The sequence below is a fragment of the Acinonyx jubatus genome, chromosome B4 (genome assembly GCF_027475565.1).
Source record: "Acinonyx jubatus isolate Ajub_Pintada_27869175 chromosome B4, VMU_Ajub_asm_v1.0, whole genome shotgun sequence".
NCBI classification, from domain to species: Eukaryota; Metazoa; Chordata; class Mammalia; order Carnivora; family Felidae; genus Acinonyx; species Acinonyx jubatus.
Window position 1 is genome coordinate 84,256,821 of NC_069387.1, and position 12,502 is coordinate 84,269,322.

The following is a 12,502-nucleotide window of genomic DNA, read 5'->3' on the forward strand; positions in this document are numbered from 1 at the left end:
TATTACAATATCTTCTAAAAAGAGTTCTGGAGACCCTGGGGGGGGGGGGCTGATGAGTAATTGCTACATAGTGTAAATGCATTTTGAAAGCCTTTATTCTTCTATATAAAGTACAATCCTTTCTGGATTCCAACTATAATTAAGACATACAAAGAGTACTCAGGTAAGAAGTAGATTGTGCAGAGAAGAGAAGGAGCCAGAAAAGTTCTCTCAGGGAGTGAGGTAAAGTATGTAGCTGCAGTTTACACAGCACTTCTGATCCCCCCAAGGACAGCTTCGTAGATAGTCTACAATATACCACCAAGACATTAAATCTTCTTTATCATACACTACTTATAAAAATAACCCAATTAGGTAACTGCTTATATCCCTGTGTCTCAGTGGAGAAAGGAGATTGGATGTCTGAAGCAATTTACAAACTCTACATAACTCCTCACCTCAGCAGATAATATAATACTCACTTTAAACACCACCCCCCCCCCAATATTGAGGATTTAAGAAGCATCTCGGGGGTGGATTTCTATCTTCATTATGTACTTAAAAGACACACAATGAGCATTTGCTCTAGGGAAAGGGAATAACTCTGCCTTCCAGTTCCCACTTATATGCAGAACTAATCACTGGAAAGAAAGCAAAAACCTAACAAAACTAACAACAACAACAACAAAACCAAACAACTGCAAAACCAGTTTGGGGACCTTTTGCCTTTTGGGAGCAAAGGAATGGAGAACATATCCATTTCTTTCTTGAGGTTCATCTGGAGTCTCTTGGCAAGAAAAGACAACAAGAGTCACCAAAAGGAAGACGGTGACAGAGACACTAGCCTCCCTAACCCTGGAAAACCTGGAACAGGCAGTATCCCTTGGGGATAAAAACTAAGCCTGATCGTGTCATGTCGTGAGCTCTAAACCTTGGTAAACCTTGCATTACAGATCCTGAGCCAAGTGTCACACAGAGAGAAGTGTAGCCATCCGCCTTCACGGAACCCTCAATAGCTGGAAAATGGATCACCAAGCAGCAGATAATGCCAACAACAGAGGCACAAACGCTTGGTGAGTGCAGAAGATCATTTTTTAACCAGAGGACTTATCTTTCATGTTCAGCTTCAGCATGATGACATATGAACAAGCAGAACCAGTCCCTCATACGTTAGAATGTACTTAAGTTTACAGGAGTAGGGGATGTGATGGTTCAGGGAACTAATTTAAATATTAAAATAGATATAGTCCTATTATATGCTATGGGCTGATGAAGTTGACACAAGATGCAATCTGAATGTCACCCCAAATTTCCCATTCCAAGGAAGATCACAGACCCATGTCACACTATCAGTAATTATTAATAGTCTTTAATTCTATTTTTGTTAAAGTCGTTGAAGGCTTGTGTTGAAATGTGTGAATCGAAATCATTGGCTAAGTAAGTGAATGCTGTAGGGAGAGAGGAGAGCAGACTTCCGATAAAGTAGATTGGGTGCAAGAAGAAGCGAGTGAAATTCATTTTAAGTAAGAAAGCAGCAATAAGGTTTTGAAGTCCACCATTAACAAAATAGCTAAATGAAGGTCAAAGAAATCAAGTCTGAAAAATTCAGAAACACAGTATATAAGGTAATTTTTCGTTTCCTTTTCTAAGTCAGTATCTTTAGTAGTGGTACAGTTGTGCCCAAAAAGATTCTGTAATTTACACTGAGGATGAGAACCAATAAGAAGTTCTTGAGTCATAATTGATGCCATGATTAAGTGCCTAGATGCCATAAGAAGTGATTGAAAATGTGGGTCAGTGGTGAGGTCAATACTAGCAGACTGGAGGACTAAATGAAGGAATGAGGACAGAAAAAGAAGGAACTGTACTTTCCTTTCTGACATCTTTGCTTAGTCACTGACCACAAAACAACTTTGTTTTTTTTCAAGTACCATGAAGAAAAAGAACATTTACATATTCTGTGTCTGCCTGGTCACCAGAGACTACTGTTTACCCAAAACCATTTAGAGTTCAGTCAAACCAGTAGCCAGAATTTAAGGGATATAATTTGTTGTAAGGGAAGTGAAAGCTGATTTCATCAAACCCATTTTAATCTGGTTGAATTGACTTTCTAAACAACATCTGAGTTTTCAAACCTCTGAGACAAGATGTTATTAATAACAGTACATTTTGAAAAATGTATCTTGGTGGCTTTCAAAACCTGGTTACATTATAAAATCATCTGAAGAGCTTTTTTAAAATACTGGGGACTGAGTCCCATCTTAAAATAATTAAATGCAAATCTTTAGGAATAAGCCTGAGCCTTAGCATTAAAACAAACAAATAAAATCTCCTCAGCTGATTCTAATGTGTGGTCAGAGTTTAGAAACACTGACTTGAAGAGCATTGCTGTCTGACTCCATTTTTATCTTGATATATTTGTAACTTGACTGGGACACTCAATTGATATTCAAGTTTCTGTCTCCCTGAGAATTGATTAGTTATTTTAAGGTATGATAGCTTGTATTATTTTATCACAACTTTTTCACCCCTATCTCCCTTTGCCATTATCTCTCTGTTGGTGTGGTAGCATACTTCTCTACACTGTTGACTTCAGGTTGTCCATATGATTTACTTTAATAGAAAATGGAAACGACTTGTGCCAATTTTGACTGAAGGCCTTAAGACACATGGCAAGACTCAGTGAGCTTATTTCTTCCCTCAATAGCCATTATTCTTCAACTTGAATCCAGGAAGGAAGCTATGTAGATGCACAACATAACTCAGAGTCTGAAATCCCACCTGGTCTAGGTAACCCCAATCTGAGTCTACCTATTATCAGCATAACTGCAACTAGCCTATAATACACGGAATAGGAAATCAATTTTCTTTATGCAATCCTCTGAAGCATTATTGCAGGAAAAAAAAAAGTGAAACGATTGCATAAGTGTTTGTTTGTAGACAATCTACATATCAAGAAATATCTAACAAATAACAAGTGTTAAATAAGTATTTGTTACGTTAATCTGTTTTTATGTAGAATTTGTTTGTTTTAATGGTACTAAAAAAAATTGGAAATCACCAGATTTTAAATGGTTTAGGTTAAATTTAGTTCAAGGATGTTAAAAATAATGTGGTGATCATTAGAGTTTAAATAGATTAAATGGATTGTGTTTCTATGGCCAGTTAAGTTATTCTGTCCATTCATGAAAAGATACTAGAATGTATGCTTCGAATTATGTTTACTGGTAGCCGAATAGATCAAGTGTTCATCTAGATAGGTTTGTGGAAAGCATCTCTCTGTTTCACAAGTACATATGAGAATCAAATGTTAGACTGATTTGGAACTGTTACCTCTACTTCTAGGATACTGGCAAATTTTCAGTTAAGATTCAGAGAATTCAACTTATTTAGGAGTCTGTATTGAGTCACTGAGCAGGTTTTATCATTAATGCTTATAAATTATTAATAGCAAAAACAGATGATACTTCTTGAGTAAAAACTGAGTCAAGACAGAGTTAATGGGTAAAAATCCTTGAAAATATCTTTCTTAATGTATCAGTGACACTAACCCTTTAGGATATATTGGGAAGGTTACAGAGAGTTGGACAAGCAATCATAGACATTTTTGAAAGAAAATCATAGTTTGAAAGCAAAACATATCTTAATATCAATTAAACTGCCTTTTTGAAGCATTCTTTGCCTTGATAAAACATACCATGATTTACTTTATAAAATGCTTTTGTTCTTTTTAATGTAACCCTTTTCATTTTAAAAATCATTTTCTTAGCTCCTTCTTCATAATAATTATAAACTATTTTGTATCTGTGTTTTGATGATCCATCGGTGATTACTAAGGGATTTATATGCATAAAATAGAGATACTGAAGAAATTATCTTTACATTACGGGTAAAGCGAAATGTAATTATAATGTAACTTGCTCACGTTTTGAAACTTGTGAGAATGCATTAGATAAATGCACCCCCAATTTTTTTTAGACTATTAAACTCACATCCATTTGTGATGCTATTTATAGCAAAAGCAAAAATAGCATTGCAGAATGAGAAATGCAACGCTCACATAAATTGGCTTTGGTGTCCAGGTGTGTTTGTGAAAAAGTATTAATTTTACAGTATCTGGGGGACCACGTTGATGCTCCACACATAATCCACAGTGTCACAAATGTCCTTAGTAAACCACACTCCCAATTGCAAAGCCTTCACACTTAATATAGCAGAATGTCACTCTGTGCTCACTGGGTTGCCAAAAAGTGCTAGCAGGGTTACCACTATATCACCTATCTTTCCCCCAGAGATGGGAGGAGGTAGCTAATTCAAATTCATTATAAAGAAAGGCAGTAAGTAGGGTAATGCATTTTGATATCAGCTATTTGTTTGCATCTACACTATGTTGACTAAAGTCTTATAGCATGCATTAATGCTGTCCTGCTGTAGATTTGCATGAGACTTTTAAAAGACATTAATTAGAATGCTAAGATTCTCCTGCAGTCAATAAATGGTGGCCTAGGACGAAATGTTATATTGCTCTCCATTTTCTCAAGTGTTCACAGTTTTTTCACTCACATTCATGAGTTAAATACAAATTTATGGTGAATAGGTGCCAGATTTAGACTCACAAATATAATACCAGAGAAGTTATCTTTCTACGAGGAATATATACTTGATAAGAAAAAGTAATAAGTCCAAAGGAGGAGGCCAAGTCAGCTCAGCTGTAGGCAGCCCAGGGGCAATAAGACATATTACTGATAAGCTCTACCTTCTGTTAAGAAAGTGCAGCCAGGCTGCTCTGTCCTTTTGTGAGTAGGAAGTCCTAAAACTTTTCAATCATGGATGAGTTGAACAAAGAGAGAACTTTGGAATTCTTGATGTAGTGAAGGTAAGAGATGAGGCAGAAAAGTTGGGGCCCCCAAGAAAAGTTTATGGAAACCAGCTGTGCTACTAAGAAATGGAACTCCCTAAAGCAGTAACTCCCATCTTTTTTTTTTTTAAGGTTTATTTATTTTTGAGACAGAGTATGAGTGGGGGAGGGGCAGAGAGAGAGGGAGACACAGAATCAGAAGCAGGCTCCAGGCTGTGAGCTGTCAGCACAGAGCCCGACATGGGGCTGGAACTCACAGACCACAAGATCATGACCTGAGTCAAAGTCGGACGCTTAACAGACTGAGCCACCCAGGCTCCCCCATCAGTGACTCCCATCTAATCAAAGACATCACCAGAATTTAAAATAAAAGTGATGACCAGAAGAGAGAGATAATTAGAGGGGAAAGATGAAGAAATAGAATACTATTTATAAAACATGTATTATTTGTAAGGCATGCATCCTATGTATGTTGTAAATTTTTAAAGTTTAACTTTCTGTCTTTTTAAGGATCTCGTGTTTTGTGTACATTCCTCAAAAAAAAAAAAAGGTAAAAAAGGGTAAAAAAGATATATGCCATAGCATATCCCTTGTAGACATGATTCTTTTTTCTTTTAAAGTTTTTTTTTTTTTTTAACATTTATTCATTTTTGAGAGAGCGGCAAAGCGCAAATGGGGGAGGGGCAGAGAGCGAGGGAGACACAGAATCTGATGCAGGCTCCGAGCTGCCAGCACAGGGCCCGAAGTGGGCCCTGAACCGTGAGACCCATGACCTGAGCTGAAGTCAGATGCTTAACTGACTGAGCCACCCAGAAGCCCCTTTGTAGACATGATTCTTAATTAAAATGTTATGGAAGACTGGTACAACCCTCCGTTCTCAGGTTTTCCAGCAATAAAATGGACAGACAGGGCTCAATGAAATCTGGGTTCTGTTCAGTACTACAATGCGATTAACTGAATAAGTAAGTAGATTACTTAACTAATGGGTAAAGTATACTAAGATCACTTCTTAATGCCCAATAAAGAAATTATTCAGTCTAAGCACTCAGGTCTCAGAAAGATTCTTTGCATGACATTCTAATAGGAACGCATGTTTTGCGTGTTTGGTCATATTACAAGAAGATAAACTACACTGACTGGTTTGGCAAAAAGAACTGCAAGAGAAGGGTATGTTGTAGGTTACTCCAAATGGAAATGTTTTCTCTCCTTTTTCACCATATATGGCACTTCATTGTCTGAATGCACCGTCCTTTACTTCCGTCTATTGATGGACTTTTAGATTGCATTCAGTCTTTTGCTATCACGACTCATGGTACAAAGACTGGCCTCACATAAAAGTCATTTTGTTTTTTTTACCAATTACATCAGTAGTAATTAGATTACTGGACAAAAAGTATAAATACTTACGTTTTATATTTTGGTATTTAGAAAGACATGTATAGCTGCGTTCTAATTGTTATCTTTACACCAATACAATGTATTGTATATTTGTTACCTAATATGAAAAATAATAAGCTAGCATGTCCTTCCTTATCCCTTACTTCTCTCAATCTTCAAATTAAAAGGGATATAATTTTATCTCATTTGAAATCTATGTAGCAATCAGCAAGTTTACTGTATTTTCTAATTACTGTCTCCAATCCCCCTGACGTAGGCTAATCATTGTACCATATATTATTTAAAACATATAAGAAACATTTCCTTACATTTTCATGAAGTAATTTATAGCCTATTTTATTGGGTGAAAAGAGCAAGTGCTGATATTATTTATAGTATTCTACCTCATCATGTTATTTATGTATTCTACCTCATACTACATTTATAGTATTTTACCTCTGTCTTAGGTAGATAGTCATAATTACCTCATGGACTGTTAAAAGACCAAATGGAATATATTAAAAGTATTTTATCCAAGGCTTGACACATGGTAAATACTCAGTTAATAAGTATACACTTTTCAATTTGTTTTTTTTAGTAAGAGTAAAGACTGCATTATTTATTATTTACCCAAATGAATTGTTTAGACATTAAACATTAAACTGGTTCTTATCTTGTGTTTCACAAGTATCATGGCACAAAGCAAGAGTAAAGTGAAATCTGAAACGCTCAGATCCTAAAATGACATTTTACGATTGCATACGGTATGACCTACTAATCCTACTAATCCTTAAATCTTTTCACATGGCACAAAGAATATACTGTCTACATGATTTAAAATTGATTTCTTCTTGCTTGTTATTCTTGTATATGGTTCCCTGTGAGCTGTGGAATTACTCAGTGATGAAAGTAGAGTCAGCCTCACAGTGGTCTGTTTAGATGGCAATGACTTCACGACTACAATGTTATTTTGTGTGGTGAAAAACAATTTACTGAAAATGAAGAAAAATGTAAATGATTCCCATAAAGAAATTAAATTAATGTTAGGTGCTAGAACACAGATGTTTTGTGTGCCATACCTATGCAACCATGTCATTAAATTCAAATCTCTAATTAACTGACATCTGTTTCTTGTTCAATTTTGAAATGATTCATTAAAACCACTTGCAGAAACAAGTACACTTGTGGAAAAAAAATGTTCCTGACCTTTTCTCCCCTCCTACTTTTTCCTACTTTATTATTGTTTCTTAAAATTGACTGGCTGACTGACTCAGTGATTCAGAATTAAGACATATCTGACACTCCAAAGCCCATCTATCTTACTTCTCAGCTTCAGATCGTGTACAACAAAAGATGCTATAACAAAATCAGAAACACTGAATAATATTAAGTCATGAAAAACAGGTTGCTTGGGCAAGATAGTCTAATTAATTTTAGAAGAAAAGCAGATGAGCTCATTTTAGACCAGCCTTGAAGCTCAGCTTCTATTTATCAAGAAATATTAACATTTCAATTTAATTAAATGCAGTTGAGCATCTATCTATTAGAAAGGTAGCTCTATTGCAGTAGACCAAAAAAGAAACAAAAGGGGGTGGTGCTTAGAATAAGATAGAGTTTATTCAAATTCTAACCCTGCAACTTACTTTCTAGGTTTGGTAGTCAGCCTCTGTGAATTCCGCTTTGCTTACAAATAAATGGTCATAATGTTATGACAAACACCAATGCAGTACAATGAAGAGTGATACATATGATGTTTATATGTGACAGTGTCATATGTTATTCATAATAGTTCATAATTTAAAACTTTATTACTTTCATCAGCACCTTAGAACATGCTTCCTACATGTTGACAGTTTTCCACATTAGTCGTTCATTTTGCCATGATAACAGCCGGAAAATGTGAGTTGTTAGCCTGTCTTGCATTCTAATGATAAACATGTGTCCTGGGTATCAGGAGCTCAGCCAAGCTGCAAAGAACTGAGCTGCAAGGTGTAGAAGCAGTTGACTAAAACAACAAGACAAAAATGAAGTAGCACCTAAGCCTCTAACCTCTTATCATGACAGTATAAGCAAAGTCTAAACGAGAGAAACCACTGACCTTTCTCCATCCCAGTCTTCTATTTTCCTCCATGCAATGGCAAACAGGTCCATGGTCAGTATGGCCAATATAGACATGGGGAATATCTCACTGTCAGGAGACCCCTGAACAAAAGTTTCTTGCCATTGTCTGGAACCAGGGGAACAAAGGAGTGAGTGCGGAGGAAGAACTAGGAATGAAAAGCTACTGAGTACTGAGTAAAGAAATGTGTCTTTAAGTTTTCCTTTCACTCCTTCCCCCAATAAGGAGAGCTCCAAGAGATGCTGGAGGAAGGCCTTTGTGAAGGACTCGGGTAAATTGGACTCTGAATGAAGGTGCGTGGGCTGGGAATGCAGACTTGCATATGAGAATGGACTTGCGGGGAAGCCTGAGTCCTTGACTGCAACTCCCTCGGAGACTACAGTTCACTGCTTGCATGCCAACTCTGGTAAAGACAGGTAAGCTTTCCTCTGTGAGGCTGGCCAGGTAAAGTCTTTGTAATTGCCTGTGGCTGGGCCTGAAAAATCCCCCATAGAACTTTGGCCTGGAGCTGGACTCCTCAGTAGGATCCTTTAGTCAGGTAAATTTAAAGGACACTTAGATATAGACCTGAACAAAGTGAGGTGGTCTCCTTTGGGTTGCTGGGGCTTAAGGGGGGTGTAAGTAGCTGTATTTCTCCTTTCAAATACTGTCAAAGAACCAGCTAGTTGATTTGATGCAGAAGTGAAGCTCCTTACATGAGAACTGACCATCCTCATTGCTGAGTGATGAGAACACTGTTTCTCCTAGAGCACTCCATTGTGTGATTGGTTCTTAGTTTTGGCTCTCGATTCTGGGAACAACCTGGCTATAGTGCCATCTGCCAAAGAAGAGTATATGCGAAATCTAAAATAAGGCCTTATGTGCAGTTATCAGCGGAGGTCTATATGTTGAATTTTATTGTTGAATGGCTCTTTATAGTCTCCTCGTTTGGTGAGATTCATTTTACTTTTTTTTTTTACATTAAAAAATTCCATGTTGCAAACGAGGGTAAGTGTATATTGTGTTCAAGTCTTAGTATAGTAGCAATAAGACCATAAATATTTTAAATTAGTGATGCCCCAAGCAAAGATATGAATGTAGCTCTATTTGTAGGAAGCCATAATAAAGAAGCTGATCTCAGAGCTAAAGACAGAATAATTTAATAAGTGCAAATTCAATGAACACAGAAAATAGGTAGCTTTTAAATGAACAATTCTTTATTATGATTTAAATTCTTGTATGAACATTAACATTTCATTTGGAGATAGTGTATATTTAAAGTAAAATGAACAAAATGTGTTGCCTCATTCCCCAAAGAGCTCAAGTTAAAATATATTGACATAATATCAGAACGGTTTCCAAAAATCAGAACATTCAACCTGTTGCGCTCTTTGCTGGAAAAACAGACAAACAAATAGACACTGATGATGTAGTCTGAATTTGGATTAAAGTATCCATTATAGTGGAAGTTTTAGTCTGGTTTCTTATTGTACACATTTAGGAAACTTGGTAGAAACACTCTGATCCTGTAGTGAAATATTTAGGTAAAATGGACACGAATACCTAGCTGGTTTGCTATCTGAGCAGGATAGACACTCCCCAAATCTTATGACATCATTTCTCAGTGACACCAAAGTTTATTTATCCAACATATGGGAATATACGCATAGATATTATTTTTTCTTTTAGGAAGATTTTCATTCTCTTAATGCTTCTATTAAAATGGAAATTGGTCTGAAATAGTATTAAGACAAGTCCTCCCAGGAAGGAGCCAAGAGAAGGTATTGAAGGAAGTGAAATCTTTCAATATATTTCCTCTTAGAGTTTCATATTATGGCATTTATGATGTATCATGACACTGCATGAAGTTATCACCTCTTCCTTCTCTCCAAATTCCCAACCATGGCCCTTGGGACTTTTTCAATGTCAAAAGCTTCATTGTAGAGCCATGATCATTACTTCCATGGAAATTTGTAGCAATAATAGGAGGAGAAGAAGAGGAAAGGTCACATCTCTTGTCCTAAATCCACATCAAACCCAGAAGAAGGTAAATTCCTTATAGGAACTTTGTCAAGTTTAAGATTTCCTGGGAAAGTGGCTCTGCTAATATACAGCATGGTTTCATAGATTTAACTCAAGTAATTGTAATTGGGTCAACTTATTTTACACTTTATATCCTTTATCCTTGTTCTCCAAAAATACATAATCCAATCAGTCTCTAAGGAGTTACATAGCTTGCTGGAAGAGACTTTGAAGGAAAATGTTGAGCTTCTTAATTAAAATCTGGAGTTGCATTTTATAATAGCTTAAGTGTTTAGGTGGTCTCAAGTATAACATTGGAAAAATTCAAGTAAGAGGTATCCTTGACATGAATAAACAAGTTGTACCTTGATTCCACAGATATGCTATTCAATAATATTGGCATGCTCTGTTCTTTGTTGCTTTTATATTCATTGGATTAGTATGTTAAGGGCATTTCTGGTGCTACCTTGCATTAATGTGGAAAGTGGGCCAAGGAATGTTTCCTTATATGCTTTCAGCTTTCATTCTATCAAATATTATTAGAATTTGAAAGCAAAGAGTTAAGAGTTTATAGAACTGGAAATAAAGTAAAAGGTCCTCTGTAAACTTTAAATCCTATGACTCTGTGTCCTCAGTCTTTTCTTTCCTTTGCTGTCTCAGAGTTGTGAAAAAAAAAATGAGGATTTATGAACATATTTTGTAAATCATAAAATTCTACATAATTAAATAAGACATTATTAATTATATGTCAAGGGCAGCAATTAATAATTTATCCTATTGCTTTTGCCACTTCTCCTACTTCGCTTATAACTTCTAAAAATCCAGAGTATGATACTTATGCTTTAATATGCTCCTTTGCATTTGCAAATATCACTGAGAATAAATCTAGAATATTTTTGGACAGAAATGATGCTACATGCTTAAGATAACTAAACTTCTCTGTTTTTATTATTGCAACGTGATTTTCCATATCTTAATTCCAGTATAATTAACATATAGTGTAATATTAGTTTCAGGTGTACAATATAGTGATGCAGGACTTCTATACAACACCTGGTGCTCATCACAGCAGGTACACGTTTTAATCCCACCACCTATTTCACCCATCCCTCCACCCTCCTCCCCTCTGGTAACCATCAGATTGTTCTCTATACTTAAGTCTCTTTCTTGGTTTCTCTCTTTCCCTTACTTTTTTTTCCCTTTGTTCACTTATTTTGTCTCCTAAATTCCACATATGAGTGCAATTCTATGGAATTTGTCTTTCTCTGACTGACTTATTTCACTTAGCATTATAGTCTCTAGCTCCATCCATGTCTTTGCAAGAGGCAAGATTTCATTGTTTTTTTATGACTGAATTATACACACACATACACACACACATACATACACCACTTCTTCTTTATCCATTCATCTATCGATGGACACTAGGGCCGTTTCCATAATTTGGCTATTGTATGTAATGCTGCTGTAAACAAACAGGGGTGCATGTATCTCTTTGAATTCATGCTTTTATACTTTGGGGGTAATATCCAGTGTGATTACTGGATCATATGACAGTTCTATTTTTAACTTTTTGAGAAACGTCCATACTGTTTTCCATAGTGGCTACACCAGAATGCATTCCCACCAACAGTGCAAGAGGATTCCTTTTTCATCCTTACCAGTACTTGTTGTTTCTTGTGTTTTTTATTTTAACCATTCTGACAGGTGTGAGGTGATATTTCATTATAGTTTTGATTTGCACTTCCCTGTTGATGGTTGATGTTAAGCATCTTTTCATATGTCTGTTGGCCATCTGGAAGTCTTCTTTGGAGAAATGTCTGTTCATGTCTTTTGCATTAATTAATTAATTAATTAATTAATTTAAATCTACATCCAAGTTAGTCAGCATATAGTGAAACAATGCTTTTCAGGGGTAGATTCCTTAATGCCCCTTACCCATTTAGCCCATCCCCCCTGCAACAATCCATTGAGTAACCCTCTGTTTGTTCTCCATATTTAAGGGTCTCTTATGTTTTGTCCCTCTCCCTCTTTTTATATTATTTTTGCTTCCCTTCCCTTATGTTCATCTGTTCTGTGTCTTAAAGTCCTCATATGAGTGAAGTCATATATTTGTCTTTCTCTGACTAATTTCGCTTAGCATAATACCCTCTAATTCCATCCACATA